The 14,339-nt window shown below is 47.1% G+C and overlaps 29 non-coding genes and 18 pseudogenes across 29 annotated transcripts; all 47 read right to left on the minus strand.

Moving 5' to 3' along the window:
* Positions 1-435: 435 nt before the first annotated feature.
* LOC138459544 (5S ribosomal RNA) lies at positions 436-544 on the minus strand (annotated as a pseudogene).
* A 106-nt stretch (positions 545-650) lies between these two features.
* Positions 651-769, minus strand: LOC138462199 (5S ribosomal RNA). The gene has a single exon (XR_011264802.1). It is a non-coding gene; the product is annotated as a 5S ribosomal RNA (ribosomal RNA).
* A 106-nt stretch (positions 770-875) lies between these two features.
* LOC138463092 (5S ribosomal RNA) lies at positions 876-994 on the minus strand. The gene has a single exon (XR_011265678.1). It is a non-coding gene; the product is annotated as a 5S ribosomal RNA (ribosomal RNA).
* Positions 995-1,100: 106 nt separating this feature from the next.
* On the minus strand, positions 1,101-1,219 carry LOC138458426 (5S ribosomal RNA). Its single transcript, XR_011262414.1, has one exon. It is a non-coding gene; the product is annotated as a 5S ribosomal RNA (ribosomal RNA).
* Positions 1,220-1,682: 463 nt separating this feature from the next.
* Positions 1,683-1,791, minus strand: LOC138457154 (5S ribosomal RNA; annotated as a pseudogene).
* A 106-nt stretch (positions 1,792-1,897) lies between these two features.
* On the minus strand, positions 1,898-2,016 carry LOC138463081 (5S ribosomal RNA). The gene has a single exon (XR_011265667.1). It is a non-coding gene; the product is annotated as a 5S ribosomal RNA (ribosomal RNA).
* Positions 2,017-2,122: 106 nt separating this feature from the next.
* LOC138461518 (5S ribosomal RNA) lies at positions 2,123-2,241 on the minus strand. The gene has a single exon (XR_011264132.1). It is a non-coding gene; the product is annotated as a 5S ribosomal RNA (ribosomal RNA).
* Positions 2,242-2,704: 463 nt separating this feature from the next.
* LOC138457155 (5S ribosomal RNA) lies at positions 2,705-2,813 on the minus strand (annotated as a pseudogene).
* Positions 2,814-2,919: 106 nt separating this feature from the next.
* On the minus strand, positions 2,920-3,038 carry LOC138455549 (5S ribosomal RNA; annotated as a pseudogene).
* A 106-nt stretch (positions 3,039-3,144) lies between these two features.
* On the minus strand, positions 3,145-3,263 carry LOC138454241 (5S ribosomal RNA). The gene has a single exon (XR_011260927.1). It is a non-coding gene; the product is annotated as a 5S ribosomal RNA (ribosomal RNA).
* A 106-nt stretch (positions 3,264-3,369) lies between these two features.
* Positions 3,370-3,478, minus strand: LOC138459191 (5S ribosomal RNA; annotated as a pseudogene).
* A 464-nt stretch (positions 3,479-3,942) lies between these two features.
* On the minus strand, positions 3,943-4,051 carry LOC138457156 (5S ribosomal RNA; annotated as a pseudogene).
* A 105-nt stretch (positions 4,052-4,156) lies between these two features.
* On the minus strand, positions 4,157-4,275 carry LOC138463278 (5S ribosomal RNA). Its single transcript, XR_011265865.1, has one exon. It is a non-coding gene; the product is annotated as a 5S ribosomal RNA (ribosomal RNA).
* A 106-nt stretch (positions 4,276-4,381) lies between these two features.
* On the minus strand, positions 4,382-4,500 carry LOC138463093 (5S ribosomal RNA). The gene has a single exon (XR_011265679.1). It is a non-coding gene; the product is annotated as a 5S ribosomal RNA (ribosomal RNA).
* A 106-nt stretch (positions 4,501-4,606) lies between these two features.
* LOC138457481 (5S ribosomal RNA) lies at positions 4,607-4,725 on the minus strand (annotated as a pseudogene).
* A 106-nt stretch (positions 4,726-4,831) lies between these two features.
* On the minus strand, positions 4,832-4,950 carry LOC138462558 (5S ribosomal RNA). Its single transcript, XR_011265154.1, has one exon. It is a non-coding gene; the product is annotated as a 5S ribosomal RNA (ribosomal RNA).
* Positions 4,951-5,056: 106 nt separating this feature from the next.
* LOC138464637 (5S ribosomal RNA) lies at positions 5,057-5,175 on the minus strand. The gene has a single exon (XR_011267215.1). It is a non-coding gene; the product is annotated as a 5S ribosomal RNA (ribosomal RNA).
* A 453-nt stretch (positions 5,176-5,628) lies between these two features.
* Positions 5,629-5,737, minus strand: LOC138457157 (5S ribosomal RNA; annotated as a pseudogene).
* Positions 5,738-5,843: 106 nt separating this feature from the next.
* LOC138464928 (5S ribosomal RNA) lies at positions 5,844-5,962 on the minus strand. Its single transcript, XR_011267503.1, has one exon. It is a non-coding gene; the product is annotated as a 5S ribosomal RNA (ribosomal RNA).
* Positions 5,963-6,068: 106 nt separating this feature from the next.
* LOC138455550 (5S ribosomal RNA) lies at positions 6,069-6,187 on the minus strand (annotated as a pseudogene).
* Positions 6,188-6,293: 106 nt separating this feature from the next.
* Positions 6,294-6,412, minus strand: LOC138463784 (5S ribosomal RNA). Its single transcript, XR_011266369.1, has one exon. It is a non-coding gene; the product is annotated as a 5S ribosomal RNA (ribosomal RNA).
* Positions 6,413-6,518: 106 nt separating this feature from the next.
* LOC138459192 (5S ribosomal RNA) lies at positions 6,519-6,627 on the minus strand (annotated as a pseudogene).
* A 463-nt stretch (positions 6,628-7,090) lies between these two features.
* Positions 7,091-7,199, minus strand: LOC138458133 (5S ribosomal RNA; annotated as a pseudogene).
* A 105-nt stretch (positions 7,200-7,304) lies between these two features.
* Positions 7,305-7,423, minus strand: LOC138460741 (5S ribosomal RNA). Its single transcript, XR_011263410.1, has one exon. It is a non-coding gene; the product is annotated as a 5S ribosomal RNA (ribosomal RNA).
* A 106-nt stretch (positions 7,424-7,529) lies between these two features.
* On the minus strand, positions 7,530-7,648 carry LOC138463106 (5S ribosomal RNA). Its single transcript, XR_011265691.1, has one exon. It is a non-coding gene; the product is annotated as a 5S ribosomal RNA (ribosomal RNA).
* A 106-nt stretch (positions 7,649-7,754) lies between these two features.
* LOC138461519 (5S ribosomal RNA) lies at positions 7,755-7,873 on the minus strand. The gene has a single exon (XR_011264134.1). It is a non-coding gene; the product is annotated as a 5S ribosomal RNA (ribosomal RNA).
* Positions 7,874-8,337: 464 nt separating this feature from the next.
* LOC138458226 (5S ribosomal RNA) lies at positions 8,338-8,446 on the minus strand (annotated as a pseudogene).
* Positions 8,447-8,551: 105 nt separating this feature from the next.
* Positions 8,552-8,670, minus strand: LOC138454452 (5S ribosomal RNA). The gene has a single exon (XR_011261129.1). It is a non-coding gene; the product is annotated as a 5S ribosomal RNA (ribosomal RNA).
* A 106-nt stretch (positions 8,671-8,776) lies between these two features.
* LOC138455164 (5S ribosomal RNA) lies at positions 8,777-8,895 on the minus strand. Its single transcript, XR_011261806.1, has one exon. It is a non-coding gene; the product is annotated as a 5S ribosomal RNA (ribosomal RNA).
* A 106-nt stretch (positions 8,896-9,001) lies between these two features.
* LOC138463443 (5S ribosomal RNA) lies at positions 9,002-9,120 on the minus strand. Its single transcript, XR_011266030.1, has one exon. It is a non-coding gene; the product is annotated as a 5S ribosomal RNA (ribosomal RNA).
* A 463-nt stretch (positions 9,121-9,583) lies between these two features.
* Positions 9,584-9,692, minus strand: LOC138459598 (5S ribosomal RNA; annotated as a pseudogene).
* A 106-nt stretch (positions 9,693-9,798) lies between these two features.
* Positions 9,799-9,917, minus strand: LOC138460553 (5S ribosomal RNA). Its single transcript, XR_011263236.1, has one exon. It is a non-coding gene; the product is annotated as a 5S ribosomal RNA (ribosomal RNA).
* A 106-nt stretch (positions 9,918-10,023) lies between these two features.
* LOC138455098 (5S ribosomal RNA) lies at positions 10,024-10,142 on the minus strand. The gene has a single exon (XR_011261742.1). It is a non-coding gene; the product is annotated as a 5S ribosomal RNA (ribosomal RNA).
* A 106-nt stretch (positions 10,143-10,248) lies between these two features.
* Positions 10,249-10,367, minus strand: LOC138463445 (5S ribosomal RNA). The gene has a single exon (XR_011266031.1). It is a non-coding gene; the product is annotated as a 5S ribosomal RNA (ribosomal RNA).
* Positions 10,368-10,831: 464 nt separating this feature from the next.
* Positions 10,832-10,940, minus strand: LOC138458227 (5S ribosomal RNA; annotated as a pseudogene).
* Positions 10,941-11,045: 105 nt separating this feature from the next.
* LOC138463043 (5S ribosomal RNA) lies at positions 11,046-11,164 on the minus strand. The gene has a single exon (XR_011265630.1). It is a non-coding gene; the product is annotated as a 5S ribosomal RNA (ribosomal RNA).
* A 106-nt stretch (positions 11,165-11,270) lies between these two features.
* On the minus strand, positions 11,271-11,389 carry LOC138455000 (5S ribosomal RNA). Its single transcript, XR_011261649.1, has one exon. It is a non-coding gene; the product is annotated as a 5S ribosomal RNA (ribosomal RNA).
* A 106-nt stretch (positions 11,390-11,495) lies between these two features.
* LOC138461122 (5S ribosomal RNA) lies at positions 11,496-11,614 on the minus strand. The gene has a single exon (XR_011263758.1). It is a non-coding gene; the product is annotated as a 5S ribosomal RNA (ribosomal RNA).
* Positions 11,615-11,720: 106 nt separating this feature from the next.
* On the minus strand, positions 11,721-11,839 carry LOC138464905 (5S ribosomal RNA). The gene has a single exon (XR_011267481.1). It is a non-coding gene; the product is annotated as a 5S ribosomal RNA (ribosomal RNA).
* Positions 11,840-11,945: 106 nt separating this feature from the next.
* Positions 11,946-12,064, minus strand: LOC138461520 (5S ribosomal RNA). Its single transcript, XR_011264135.1, has one exon. It is a non-coding gene; the product is annotated as a 5S ribosomal RNA (ribosomal RNA).
* Positions 12,065-12,517: 453 nt separating this feature from the next.
* LOC138457160 (5S ribosomal RNA) lies at positions 12,518-12,626 on the minus strand (annotated as a pseudogene).
* A 106-nt stretch (positions 12,627-12,732) lies between these two features.
* LOC138464929 (5S ribosomal RNA) lies at positions 12,733-12,851 on the minus strand. The gene has a single exon (XR_011267504.1). It is a non-coding gene; the product is annotated as a 5S ribosomal RNA (ribosomal RNA).
* A 106-nt stretch (positions 12,852-12,957) lies between these two features.
* LOC138456050 (5S ribosomal RNA) lies at positions 12,958-13,076 on the minus strand (annotated as a pseudogene).
* A 106-nt stretch (positions 13,077-13,182) lies between these two features.
* LOC138463785 (5S ribosomal RNA) lies at positions 13,183-13,301 on the minus strand. Its single transcript, XR_011266370.1, has one exon. It is a non-coding gene; the product is annotated as a 5S ribosomal RNA (ribosomal RNA).
* A 106-nt stretch (positions 13,302-13,407) lies between these two features.
* LOC138459193 (5S ribosomal RNA) lies at positions 13,408-13,516 on the minus strand (annotated as a pseudogene).
* Positions 13,517-13,979: 463 nt separating this feature from the next.
* Positions 13,980-14,088, minus strand: LOC138458134 (5S ribosomal RNA; annotated as a pseudogene).
* A 105-nt stretch (positions 14,089-14,193) lies between these two features.
* Positions 14,194-14,312, minus strand: LOC138460753 (5S ribosomal RNA). The gene has a single exon (XR_011263421.1). It is a non-coding gene; the product is annotated as a 5S ribosomal RNA (ribosomal RNA).
* Between the last annotated feature and the right edge of the window lie 27 nt (positions 14,313-14,339).

Genomic DNA, 14,339 nt, shown 5'->3' on the forward strand with positions numbered 1-14,339 from the left:
TGCATTTGCATTTAGTAAGCTAAGCCATGCAGCCACTTGCAACATGATACCACGCTCATCGCTCGATCAGGCTCGATCAGACGAGATATATAAGACTGGTGGGCCCATTCAGGACTCCTATGTCTGGTAGGATAACTTTAATTCATCCATCCTGTGTCTGTTGCAGGGAGGTGGAGAGAACAATCAACACAATAATGGGTTTCTTTCATGCCTCTTGAAGGACTCAATATTCTCTGTACTGCATTACATGTGAAAGTCGATTTATTACCCATGAACACACTACCTGTATGCTAATTCTATGTAAAAAGGTAGCTCCAGCCCTCATGATGTTGTCCAACATTTCCGCTATAAAACGGGATACAATTATTTTGGAAACATACCAAATTTGAAAAATAATTGAGAAGTTGCGCAATTACTAATCATGGAGCACAAAGAAGCCTACAGCACCTGGTATTCCCAGGCAGTCTCCCATCCAGGTACTAACTAGGCCTGACCCTGCTCAGCTTCCGAGATCGGGCGCATTCAGTGTGGTGTGGCCGTAGGCTCTGGGCCTATTGAGTTTTGTACTTTTAAGCATCTAGTCGGCTAGACCTTGCAGTTTTGAAAGGGAATTGTGAAATGGCTCACTTCCTGAACTTGGAGCACAAAAAAGCCTACAGCACCTGGTATTCCCAGGCGGTCTCCCATCCAGGTACTAACGAGGCCCGACACTGCTTAGCTTCCGAGATCAGACGAGATCGGGCGCATTCAGTGTGGTGTGGCCGTAGGCTCTGGGCCTTGTGAGTTTTGTACTTTTAAGCATCTAGTCGGCTAGACCTTGCAGTTTTGAAAGGCAATTGAGAAATGGCTCACTTCCTGAACTTGGAGTACAAAAAAGCCTACAGCACCTGGTATTCCCAGGCGGTCTCCCATCCAGGTACTAACTAGGCCCGACATTGCTTAGCTTCTGAGATCAGACGAGATCAGGCGCATTCAGTGTGGTGTGGCCGTAGGCTCTGGGCCTAGTGAGTTTTGTACTTTTAAGCATCTAGTCGGCTAGACCTTGCAGTTTTGAAAGGCAATTGAGAAAGGGCTCACTTCCTGAACTTGGAGCACAAAAAAGCCTACAGCACCTGGTATTCCCAGGCGGTCTCCCATCCAGGTACTAACTAGGCCTAACACTGCTTAACTTCCGAGATCAGACGAGATCGGGTGCATTCAGTGTGGTGTGGCCGTAGGCTCTAGGAATGCTAAGAATATTACTCTTATGCATTTGCATTTAGTAAGCTAAGCCATGCAGCCACTTGCAACATGATACCACGCTCATCGCTCGATCAGGCTCGATCAGGCGAGATATATAAGACTGGTGGGCCCATTCTGGACTCCTATGTCTGGTAGGATAACTTTAATTCATCCATCCTGTGTCTGTTGCAGGGAGGTGGAGAGAACAATCAACACAGTAATGGTTTTCTTTCATGCCTCTTGAAGGACTCAATATTCTCTGTACTGCATTACATGTGAAAGTCGATTTATTACCCATGAACACACTACCTGTATGCTAATTCTATGTAAAAAGGTAGCTCCAGCCCTCATGATGTTGTCCAACATTTCCGCTATAAAACGGGATACAATTATTTTGGAAACATACCAAATTTGAAAAATAATTGAGAAGTTGCGCAATTACTAATCATGGAGCACAAAAAAGCCTACAGCACCTGGTATTCCCAGGCAGTCTCCCATCCAGGTACTAACTAGGCCCGACCCTGCTTAGCTTCCGAGATCGGGCGCATTCAGTGTGGTGTGGCCGTAGGCTCTGGGACTAGTGAGTTTTGTACTTTTAAGCATCTAGTCGGCTAGACCTTGCAGTTTTGAAAGGCAATTGTGAAATGGCTCACTTCCTGAACTTGGAGCACAAAAAAGCCTACAGCACCTGGTATTCCCAGGTGGTCTCCCATCCAGGTACTAACTAGGCCCGACACTGCTTAGCTTCTGAGATCAGACGAGATCAGGCGCATTCAGTGTGGTGTGGCCGTAGGCTCTGGGCCTAGTGAGTTTTGTACTTTTAAGCATCTAGTCGGCTAGACCTTGCAGTTTTAAAAGGCAATTGAGAAAGGGCTCACTTCCTGAACTTGGAGCACAAAAAAGCCTACAGCACCTGGTATTCCCAGGCGGTCTCCCATCCAGGTACTAACTAGGCCTGACACTGCTTAACTTCCGAGATCAGACGAGATCGGGTGCATTCAGTGTGGTGTGGCCGTAGGCTCTAGGAATGCTAAGAATATTACTCTTATGCATTTGCATTTAGTAAGCTAAGCCATGCAGCCACTTGCAACATGATACCACGCTCATCGCTCGATCAGGCTCGATCAGGCGAGATATATAAGACTGGTGGGCCCATTCAGGACTCCTATGTCTGGTAGGATAACTTTAATTCATCCATCCTGTGTCTGTTGCAGGGAGGTGGAGAGAACAATCAACACAGTAATGGTTTTCTTTCATGCCTCTTGAAGGACTCAATATTCTCTGTACTGCATTACATGTGAAAGTCGATTTATTACCCATGAACACACTACCTGTATGCTAATTCTATGTAAAAAGGTAGCTCCAGCCCTCATGATGTTGTCCAACATTTCCGCTATAAAACGGGATACAATTATTTTGGAAACATACCAAATTTGAAAAATAATTGAGAAGTTGCGCAATTACTAATCATGGAGCACAAAAAAGCCTACAGCACCTGGTATTCCCAGGCAGTCTCCCATCCAGGTACTAACTAGGCCCGACCCTGCTTAGCTTCCGAGATCGGGCGCATTCAGTGTGGTGTGGCCGTAGGCTCTGGGCCTAGTGAGTTTTGTACTTTTAAGCATCTAGTCGGCTAGACCTTGCAGTTTTGAAAGGCAATTGTGAAATGGCTCACTTCCTGAACTTGGAGTACAAAAAAGCCTACAGCACCTGGTATTCCCAGGCGGTCTCCCATCCAGGTACTAACGAGGCCCGACACTGCTTAGCTTCCGAGATCAGACGAGATGGGGCACATTCAGTGTGGTGTGGCCGCAGGCTCTGGGCCTTGTGAGTTTTGTACTTTTAAGCATCTAGTCAGCTAGACCTTGCAGTTTTGAAAGGCAATTGAGAAATGGCTCACTTCCTGAACTTGGAGCACAAAAAAGCCTACAGCACCTGGTATTCTCAGGTGGTCTCCCATCCAGGTACTAACGAGGCCCGACACTGCTTAGCTTCCGAGATCAGACGAGATCAGGCGCATTCAGTGTGGTGTGGCCGTAGGCTCTGGGCCTTGTGAGTTTTGTACTTTTAAGCATCTAGTCGGCTAGACCTTGCAGTTTTAAAAGGCAATTGAGAAAGGGCTCACTTCCTGAACTTGGAGCACAAAAAAGCCTACAGCACCTGGTATTCCCAGGCGGTCTCCCATCCAGGTACTAACTAGGCCTGACACTGCTTAACTTCCAAGATCAGACGCATTCAGTGTGGTGTGGCCGTAGGCTCTAGGAATGCTAAGAATATTACTCTTATGCATTTGCATTTAGTAAGCTAAGCCATGCAGCCACTTGCAACATGATACCACGCTCATCGCTCGATCAGGCTCGATCAGGCGAGATATATAAGACTGGTGGGCCCATTCAGGACTCCTATGTCTGGTAGGATAACTTTAATTCATCCATCCTGTGTCTGTTGCAGGGAGGTGGAGAGAACAATCAACACAATAATGGTTTTCTTTCATGCCTCTTGAAGGACTCAATATTCTCTGTACTGCATTACATGTGAAAGTCGATTTATTACCCATGAACACACTACCTGTATGCTAATTCTATGTAAAAAGGTAGCTCCAGCCCTCATGATGTTGTCCAACATTTCCGCTATAAAACGGGATACAATTATTTTGGAAACATACCAAATTTGAAAAATAATTGAGAAGTTGCGCAATTACTAATCATGGAGCACAAAAAAAGCCTACAGCACCTGGTATTCCCAGGCAGTCTCCCATCCAGGTACTAACTAGGCCCGACCCTGCTTAGCTTCCGAGATCGGGCGCATTCAGTGTGGTGTGGCCGTAGGCTCTGGGCCTAGTGAGTTTGTACTTTTAAGCATCTAGTCGGCTAGACCTTGCAGTTTTGAAAGGCAATTGTGAAATGGCTCACTTCCTGAACTTGGAGCACAAAAAAGCCTACAGCACCTGGTATTCCCAGGTGGTCTCCCATCCAGGTACTAACTAGGCCCGACACTGCTTAGCTTCCGAGATCAGACGAGATCGGGCGCATTCAGTGTGGTGTGGCGGTAGGCTCTGGGCCTAGTGAGTTTTGTACTTTTAAGCATCTAGTCGGCTAGACCTTGCAGTTTTGAAAGGCAATTGTGAAATGGCTCACTTCCTGAACTTGGAGCACAAAAAAGCCTACAGCACCTGGTATTCCCAGGTGGTCTCCCATCCAGGTACTAACTAGGCCCGACACTGCTTAGCTTCTGAGATCAGACGAGATCAGGCGCATTCAGTGTGGTGTGGCCGTAGGCTCTGGGCCTAGTGAGTTTTGTACTTTTAAGCATCTAGTCAGCTAGACCTTGCAGTTTTGAAAGGCAATTGAGAAATGGCTCACTTCCTGAACTTGGAGCACAAAAAAGCCTACAGCACCTGGTATTCCCAGGCGGTCTCCCATCCAGGTACTAACGAGGCCCGACACTGCTTAGTTTCCGAGATCAGACGAGATGGGGCACATTCAGTGTGGTGTGGCATCAGGCTCTGGGCCTTGTGAGTTTTGTACTTTTAAGCATCTAGTCAGCTAGACCTTGCAGTTTTGAAAGGCAATTGAGAAATGGCTCACTTCCTGAACTTGGAGCACAAAAAAGCCTACAGCACCTGGTATTCCCAGGCGGTCTCCCATCCAGGTACTAACGAGGCCCGACACTGCTTAGCTTCTGAGATCAGACGAGATCAGGCGCATTCAGTGTGGTGTGGCCGTAGGCTCTGGGCCTTGTGAGTTTTGTACTTTTAAGCATCTAGTCGGCTAGACCTTGCAGTTTTAAAAGGCAATTGAGAAAGGGCTCACTTCCTGAACTTGGAGCACAAAAAAGCCTACAGCACCTGGTATTCCCAGGCGGTCTCCCATCCAGGTACTAACTAGGCCTGACACTGCTTAACTTCCGAGATCAGACAAGATCGGGTGCATTCAGTGTGGTGTGGCCGTAGGCTCTAGGAATGCTAAGAATATTACTCTTATGCATTTGCATTTAGTAAGCTAAGCCATGCAGCCACTTGCAACATGATACCACGCTCATCGCTCGATCAGGCGAGATATATAAGACTGGTGGGCCCATTCAGGACTCCTATGTCTGGTAGGATAACTTTAATTCATCCATCCTGTGTCTGTTGCAGGGAGGTGGAGAGAACAATCAACACAATAATGGGTTTCTTTCATGCCTCTTGAAGGACTCAATATTCTCTGTACTGCATTACATGTGAAAGTCGATTTATTACCCATGAACACACTACCTGTATGCTAATTCTATGTAAAAAGGTAGCTCCAGCCCTCATGATGTTGTCCAACATTTCCGCTATAAAACGGGATACAATTATTTTGGAAACATACCAAATTTGAAAAATAATTGAGAAGTTGCGCAATTACTAATCATGGAGCACAAAAAAGCCTACAGCACCTGGTATTCCCAGGCAGTCTCCCATCCAGGTACTAACTAGGCCCGACCCTGCTTAGCTTCCGAGATCGGGCGCATTCAGTGTGGTGTGGCCGTAGGCTCTGGGCCTAGTGAGTTTTGTACTTTTAAGCATCTAGTCGGCTAGACCTTGCAGTTTTGAAAGGCAATTGTGAAATGGCTCACTTCCTGAACTTGGAGTACAAAAAAGCCTACAGCACCTGGTATTCCCAGGTGGTCTCCCATCCAGGTACTAACTAGGCCCGACACTGCGTAGCTTCCGAGATCAGACGAGATCGGGCGCAATCAGTGTGGTGTGGCCGTAGGCTCTGGGCCTAGTGAGTTTTGTACTTTTAAGCATCTAGTCAGCTAGACCTTGCAGTTTTGAAAGGCAATTGAGAAATGGCTCACTTCCTGAACTTGGAGCACAAAAAAGCCTACAGCACCTGGTATTCCCAGGCGGTCTCCCATCCAGGTACTAACGAGGCCCGACACTGCTTAGCTTCCGAGATCAGACGAGATGGGGCACATTCAGTGTGGTGTGGCCGCAGGCTCTGGGCCTTGTGAGTTTTGTACTTTTAAGCATCTAGTCAGCTAGACCTTGCAGTTTTGAAAGGCAATTGAGAAATGGCTCACTTCCTGAACTTGGAGCACAAAAAAGCCTACAGCACCTGGTATTCCCAGGCGGTCTCCCATCCAGGTACTAACGAGGCCCGACACTGCTTAGCTTCCGAGATCAGACGAGATCAGGCGCATTCAGTGTGGTGTGGCCGTAGGCTCTGGGCCTAGTGAGTTTTGTACTTTTAAGCATCTAGTCGGCTAGACCTTGCAGTTTTAAAAGGCAATTGAGAAAGGGCTCACTTCCTGAACTTGGAGCACAAAAAAGCCTACAGCACCTGGTATTCCCAGGCGGTCTCCCATCCAGGTACTAACTAGGCCTGACACTGCTTAACTTCCAAGATCAGACGCATTCAGTGTGGTGTGGCCGTAGGCTCTAGGAATGCTAAGAATATTACTCTTATGCATTTGCATTTAGTAAGCTAAGCCATGCAGCCACTTGCAACATGATACCACGCTCATCGCTCGATCAGGCTCGATCAGGCGAGATATATAAGACTGGTGGGCCCATTCAGGACTCCTATGTCTGGTAGGATAACTTTAATTCATCCATCCTGTGTCTGTTGCAGGGAGGTGGAGAGAACAATCAACACAATAATGGTTTTCTTTCATGCCTCTTGAAGGACTCAATATTCTCTGTACTGCATTACATGTGAAAGTCGATTTATTACCCATGAACACACTACCTGTATGCTAATTCTATGTAAAAAGGTAGCTCCAGCCCTCATGATGTTGTCCAACATTTCCGCTATAAAACGGGATACAATTATTTTGGAAACATACCAAATTTGAAAAATAATTGAGAAGTTGCGCAATTACTAATCATGGAGCACAAAAAAGTCTACAGCACCTGGTATTCCCAGGCAGTCTCCCATCCAGGTACTAACTAGGCCCGACCCTGCTTAGCTTCCGAGATCGGGCGCATTCAGTGTGGTGTGGCCGTAGGCTCTGGGCCTAGTGAGTTTGTACTTTTAAGCATCTAGTCGGCTAGACCTTGCAGTTTTGAAAGGCAATTGTGAAATGGCTCACTTCCTGAACTTGGAGCACAAAAAAGCCTACAGCACCTGGTATTCCCAGGTGGTCTCCCATCCAGGTACTAACTAGGCCCGACACTGCTTAGCTTCCGAGATCAGACGAGATCGGGCGCATTCAGTGTGGTGTGGCCGTAGGCTCTGGGCCTAGTGAGTTTTGTACTTTTAAGCATCTAGTCGGCTAGACCTTGCAGTTTTGAAAGGCAATTGTGAAATGGCTCACTTCCTGAACTTGGAGCACAAAAAAGCCTACAGCACCTGGTATTCCCAGGTGGTCTCCCATCCAGGTACTAACTAGGCCCGACACTGCTTAGCTTCTGAGATCAGACGAGATCAGGCGCATTCAGTGTGGTGTGGCCGTAGGCTCTGGGCCTAGTGAGTTTTGTACTTTTAAGCATCTAGTCGGCTAGACCTTGCAGTTTTAAAAGGCAATTGAGAAAGGGCTCACTTCCTGAACTTGGAGCACAAAAAAGCCTACAGCACCTGGTATTCCCAGGCGGTCTCCCATCCAGGTACTAACTAGGCCTGACACTGCTTAACTTCCGAGATCAGACGAGATCGGGTGCATTCAGTGTGGTGTGGCCGTAGGCTCTAGGAATGCTAAGAATATTACTCTTATGCATTTGCATTTAGTAAGCTAAGCCATGCAGCCACTTGCAACATGATACCACGCTCATCGCTCGATCAGGCTCGATCAGGCGAGATATATAAGACTGGTGGGCCCATTCAGGACTCCTATGTCTGGTAGGATAACTTTAATTCATCCATCCTGTGTCTGTTGCAGGGAGGTGGAGAGAACAATCAACACAATAATGGTTTTCTTTCATGCCTCTTGAAGGACTCAATATTCTCTGTACTGCATTACATGTGAAAGTCGATTTATTACCCATGAACACACTACCTGTATGCTAATTCTATGTAAAAAGGTAGCTCCAGCCCTCATGATGTTGTCCAACATTTCCGCTATAAAACGGGATACAATTATTTTGGAAACATACCAAATTTGAAAAATAATTGAGAAGTTGCGCAATTACTAATCATGGAGCACAAAAAAAGCCTACAGCACCTGGTATTCCCAAGCAGTCTCCCATCCAGGTACTAACTAGGCCCGACCCTGCTTAGCTTCCGAGATCGGGCGCATTCAGTGTGGTGTGGCCGTAGGTTCTGGGCCTAGTGAGTTTGTACTTTTAAGCATCTAGTCGGCTAGACCTTGCAGTTTTGAAAGGCAATTGTGAAATGGCTCACTTCCTGAACTTGGAGCACAAAAAAGCCTACAGCACCTGGTATTCCCAGGTGGTCTCCCATCCAGGTACTAACTAGGCCCGACACTGCTTAGCTTCCGAGATCAGACGAGATCGGGCGCAATCAGTGTGGTGTGTCCGTAGTCTCTGGGCCTAGTGAGTTTTGTACTTTTAAGCATCTAGTCAGCTAGACCTTGCAGTTTTGAAAGGCAATTGAGAAATGGCTCACTTCCTGAACTTGGAGCACAAAAAAGCCTACAGCACCTGGTATTCCCAGGCGGTCTCCCATCCAGGTACTAACGAGGCCTGACACTGCTTAGCTTCCGAGATCAGACGAGATCAGGCACATTCAGTGTGGTGTGGCCGTAGGCTCTGGGCCTTGTGAGTTTTGTACTTTTAAGCATCTAGTCGGCTAGACCTTGCAGTTTTAAAAGGCAATTGAGAAAGGGCTCACTTCCTGAACTTGGAGCACAAAAAAGCCTACAGCACCTGGTATTCCCAGGCAGTCTCCCATCCAGGTACTAACTAGGCCTGACACTGCTTAACTTCCGAGATCAGACGAGATCGGGTGCATTCAGTGTGGTGTGGCCGTAGGCTCTAGGAATGCTAAGAATATTACTCTTATGCATTTGCATTTAGTAAGCTAAGCCATGCAGCCACTTGCAACATGATACCACGCTCATCGCTCGATCAGGCTCGATCAGGCGAGATATATAAGACTGGTGGGCCCATTCAGGACTCCTATGTCTGGTAGGATAACTTTAATTCATCCATCCTGTGTCTGTTGCAGGGAGGTGGAGAGAACAATCAACACAATAATGGTTTTCTTTCATGCCTCTTGAAGGACTCAATATTCTCTGTACTGCATTACATGTGAAAGTCGATTTATTACCCATGAACACACTACCTGTATGCTAATTCTATGTAAAAAGGTAGCTCCAGCCCTCATGATGTTGTCCAACATTTCCGCTATAAAACGGGATACAATTATTTTGGAAACATACCAAATTTGAAAAATAATTGAGAATTTGCGCAATTACTAATCATGGAGCACAAAAAAGCCTACAGCACCTGGTATTCCCAGGCAGTCTCCCATCCAGGTACTAACTAGGCCTGACCCTGCTTAGCTTCCGAGATTGGGCGCATTCAGTGTGGTGTGGCCGTAGGCTCTGGGCCTAGTGAGTTTTGTACTTTTAAGCATCTAGTCGGCTAGACCTTGCAGTTTTGAAAGGCAATTGTGAAATGGCTCACTTCCTGAACTTGGAGTACAAAAAAGCCTACAGCACCTGGTATTCCCAGGTGGTCTCCCATCCAGGTACTAACTAGGCCCGACACTGCTTAGCTTCCGAGATCAGACGAGATCGGGCGCAATCAGTGTGGTGTGGCCGTAGGCTCTGGGCCTAGTGAGTTTTGTACTTTTAAGCATCTAGTCAGCTAGACCTTGCAGTTTTGAAAGGCAATTGAGAAATGGCTCACTTCCTGAACTTGGAGCACAAAAAAGCCTACAGCACCTGGTATTCCCAGGCGGTCTCCCATCCAGGTACTAACGAGGCCCGACACTGCTTAGCTTCCGAGATCAGACAAGATCAGGCACATTCAGTGTGGTGTGGCCGTAGGCTCTGGGCCTTGTGAGTTTTGTACTTTTAAGCATCTAGTCGGCTAGACCTTGCAGTTTTAAAAGGCAATTGAGAAAGGGCTCACTTCCTGAACTTGGAGCACAAAAAAGCCTACAGCACCTGGTATTCCCAGGCAGTCTCCCATCCAGGTACTAACTAGGCCTGACACTGCTTAACTTCCGAGATCAGACGAGATCGGGTGCATTCAGTGTGGTGTGGCCGTAGGCTCTAGGAATGCTAAGAATATTACTCTTATGCATTTGCATTTAGTAAGCTAAGCCATGCAGCCACTTGCAACATGATACCACGCTCATCGCTCGATCAGGCTCGATCAGGCGAGATATATAAGACTGGTGGGCCCATTCAGGACTCCTATGTCTGGTAGGATAACTTTAATTCATCCATCCTGTGTCTGTTGCAGGGAGGTGGAGAGAACAATCAACACAATAATGGTTTTCTTTCATGCCTCTTGAAGGACTCAATATTCTCTGTACTGCATTACATGTGAAAGTCGATTTATTACCCATGAACACACTACCTGTATGCTAATTCTATGTAAAAAGGTAGCTCCAGCCCTCATGATGTTGTCCAACATTTCCGCTATAAAACGGGATACAATTATTTTGGAAACATACCAAATTTGAAAAATAATTGAGAAGTTGCGCAATTACTAATCATGGAGCACAAAAAAAGCCTACAGCACCTGGTATTCCCAAGCAGTCTCCCATCCAGGTACTAACTAGGCCCGACCCTGCTTAGCTTCCGAGATCGGGCGCATTCAGTGTGGTGTGGCCGTAGGTTCTGGGCCTAGTGAGTTTGTACTTTTAAGCATCTAGTCGGCTAGACCTTGCAGTTTTGAAAGGCAATTGTGAAATGGCTCACTTCCTGAACTTGGAGCACAAAAAAGCCTACAGCACCTGGTATTCCCAGGTGGTCTCCCATCCAGGTACTAACTAGGCCTGACACTGCTTAGCTTCCGAGATCAGACGAGATCGGGCGCATTCAGTGTGGTGTGGCCGTAGGCTCTGGGCCTAGTGAGTTTTGTACTTTTAAGCATCTAGTCGGCTAGACCTTGCAGTTTTGAAAGGCAATTGAGAAATGGCTCACTTCCTGAACTTGGAGTACAAAAAAGCCTACAGCACCTGGTATTGCCAGGCGGTCTCCCATCCAGGTACTAACTAGGCCCGACAATGCTTAGCTTCTGAGATCAGACGAGATCAGGCGCATTCAGTGTGGTGTGGCCGTAGGCTCTGGGCCTAGTGAGTTTTGTACTTTTAAGCATCTAGTCGGCTAGACCTTGCAGTTTTGAAAGGCAATTGTGAAATGGCTCACTTCCTGAACTTGGAGCACAAAATAGCCTACAGCACCTGGTATTCCCAGGCGGTCTCCCATCCAGGTACTAACAAGGCCCGACACTGCTTAGCTTCCGAGATCAGACGAGATCGGGCGCATTCAGTGTGGTGTGGCCGTAGGCTCTGGGCCCTGTGAGTTTTGTACTTTTAAGCATCTAGTCGGCTAGACCTTGCAGTTTTGAAAGGCAATTGAGAAATGGCTCACTTCCTGAACTTGGAGTACAAAAAAGCCTACAGCACCTGGTATTCCCAGGCGGTCTCCCATCCAGGTACTAACTAGGCCCGACACTGCTTAGCTTCTGAGATCAGACGAGATCAGGCGCATTCAGTGTGGTGTGGCCTTAGGCTCTGGGCCTAGTGAGTTTTGTACTTTTAAGCATCTAGTCGGCTAGACCTTGCAGTTTTAAAAGGCAGTTGAGAAAGGGCTCACTTCCTGAACTTGGAGCACAAAAAAGCCTACAGCACCTGGTATTCCCAGGCGGTCTCCCATCCAGGTACTAACTAGGCCTGACACTGCTTAACTTCCGAGATCAGACGAGATCGGGTGCATTCAGTGTGGTGTGGCCGTAGGCTCTAGGAATGCTAAGAATATTACTCTTATGCATTTGCATTTAGTAAGCTAAGCCATGCAGCCACTTGCAACATGATACCACGCTCATCGCTCGATCAGGCGAGATATATAAGACTGGTGGGCCCATTCAGGACTCCTATGTCTGGTAGGATAACTTTAATTCATCCATCCTGTGTCTGTTGCAGGGAGGTGGAGAGAACAATCAACACAATAATGGGTTTCTTTCATGCCTCTTGAAGGACTCAATATTCTCTGTACTGCATTACATGTGAAAGTCGATTTATTACCCATGAACACACTACCTGTATGCTAATTCTATGTAAAAAGGTAGCTCCAGCCCTCATGATGTTGTCCAACATTTCCGCTATAAAACGGGATACAATTATTTTGGAAACATACCAAATTTGAAAAATAATTGAGAAGTTGCGCAATTACTAATCATGGAGCACAAAAAAGCCTACAGCACCTGGTATTCCCAGGCAGTCTCCCATCCAGGTACTAACTAGGCCCGACCCTGCTTAGCTTCCGAGATCGGGCGCATTCAGTGTGGTGTGGCCGTAGGCTCTGGGCCTAGTGAGTTTTGTACTTTTAAGCATCTAGTCGGCTAGACCTTGCAGTTTTGAAAGGCAATTGTGAAATGGCTCACTTCCTGAACTTGGAGTACAAAAAAGCCTACAGCACCTGGTATTCCCAGGTGGTCTCCCATCCAGGTACTAACTAGGCCCGACACTGCGTAGCTTCCGAGATCAGACGAGATCGGGCGCAATCAGTGTGGTGTGGCCGTAGGCTCTGGGCCTAGTGAGTTTTGTACTTTTAAGCATCTAGTCAGCTAGACCTTGCAGTTTTGAAAGGCAATTGAGAAATGGCTCACTTCCTGAACTTGGAGCACAAAAAAGCCTACAGCACCTGGTATTCCCAGGCGGTCTCCCATCCAGGTACTAACGAGGCCTGACACTGCTTAGCTTCCGAGATCAGACGAGATGGGGCACATTCAGTGTGGTGTGGCCGCAGGCTCTGGGCCTTGTGAGTTTTGTACTTTTAAGCATCTAGTCAGCTAGACCTTGCAGTTTTGAAAGGCAATTGAGAAATGGCTCACTTCCTGAACTTGGAGCACAAAAAAGCCTACAGCACCTGGTATTCCCAGGCGGTCTCCCATCCAGGTACTAACGAGGCCCGACACTGCTTAGCTTCCGAGATCAGACGAGATCAGGCGCATTCAGTGTGGTGTGGCCGTAGGCTCTGGGCCTAGTGAGTTTTGTACTTTTAAGCATCTAGTCGGCTAGACCTTGCAGTTTTAAAAGGCAATTGAGAAAGGGCTCACTTCCTGAACTTGGAGCACAAAAAAGCCTACAGCACCTGGTATTCCCAGGCGGTCTCCCATCCAGGTACTAACTAGGCCTGACACTGCTTAACTTCCAAGATCAGACGCATTCAGTGTGGTGTGGCCGTAGGCTCTAGGAATGCTAAGAATATTACTCTTATGCATTTGCATTTAGTAAGCTAAGCCATGCAGCCACTTGCAACATGATACCACGCTCATCGCTCGATCAGGCTCGATCAGGCGAGATATATAAGACTGGTGGGCCCATTCAGGACTCCTATGTCTGGTAGGATAACTTTAATTCATCCATCCTGTGTCTGTTGCAGGGAGGTGGAGAGAACAATCAACACAATAATGGTTTTCTTTCATGCCTCTTGAAGGACTCAATATTCTCTGTACTGCATTACATGTGAAAGTCGATTTATTACCCATGAACACACTACCTGTATGCTAATTCTATGTAAAAAGGTAGCTCCAGCCCTCATGATGTTGTCCAACATTTCCGCTATAAAACGGGATACAATTATTTTGGAAACATACCAAATTTGAAAAATAATTGAGAAGTTGCGCAATTACTAATCATGGAGCACAAAAAAGTCTACAGCACCTGGTATTCCCAGGCAGTCTCCCATCCAGGTACTAACTAGGCCCGACCCTGCTTAGCTTCCGAGATCGGGCGCATTCAGTGTGGTGTGGCCGTAGGCTCTGGGCCTAGTGAGTTTGTACTTTTAAGCATCTAGTCGGCTAGACCTTGCAGTTTTGAAAGGCAATTGTGAAATGGCTCACTTCCTGAACTTGGAGCACAAAAAAGCCTACAGCACCTGGTATTCCCAGGTGGTCTCCCATCCAGGTACTAACTAGGCCCGACACTGCTTAGCTTCCGAGATCAGACGAGATCGGGCGCATTCAGTGTGGTGTGGCCGTAGGCTCTGGGCCTAGTGAGTTTTGTACTTTT

Source organism: Ambystoma mexicanum, chromosome 4p (assembly GCF_040938575.1).
Source record: "Ambystoma mexicanum isolate Mex_15411 chromosome 4p, UKY_AmexF1_1, whole genome shotgun sequence".
NCBI lineage: Eukaryota > Metazoa > Chordata > Amphibia > Caudata > Ambystomatidae > Ambystoma > Ambystoma mexicanum.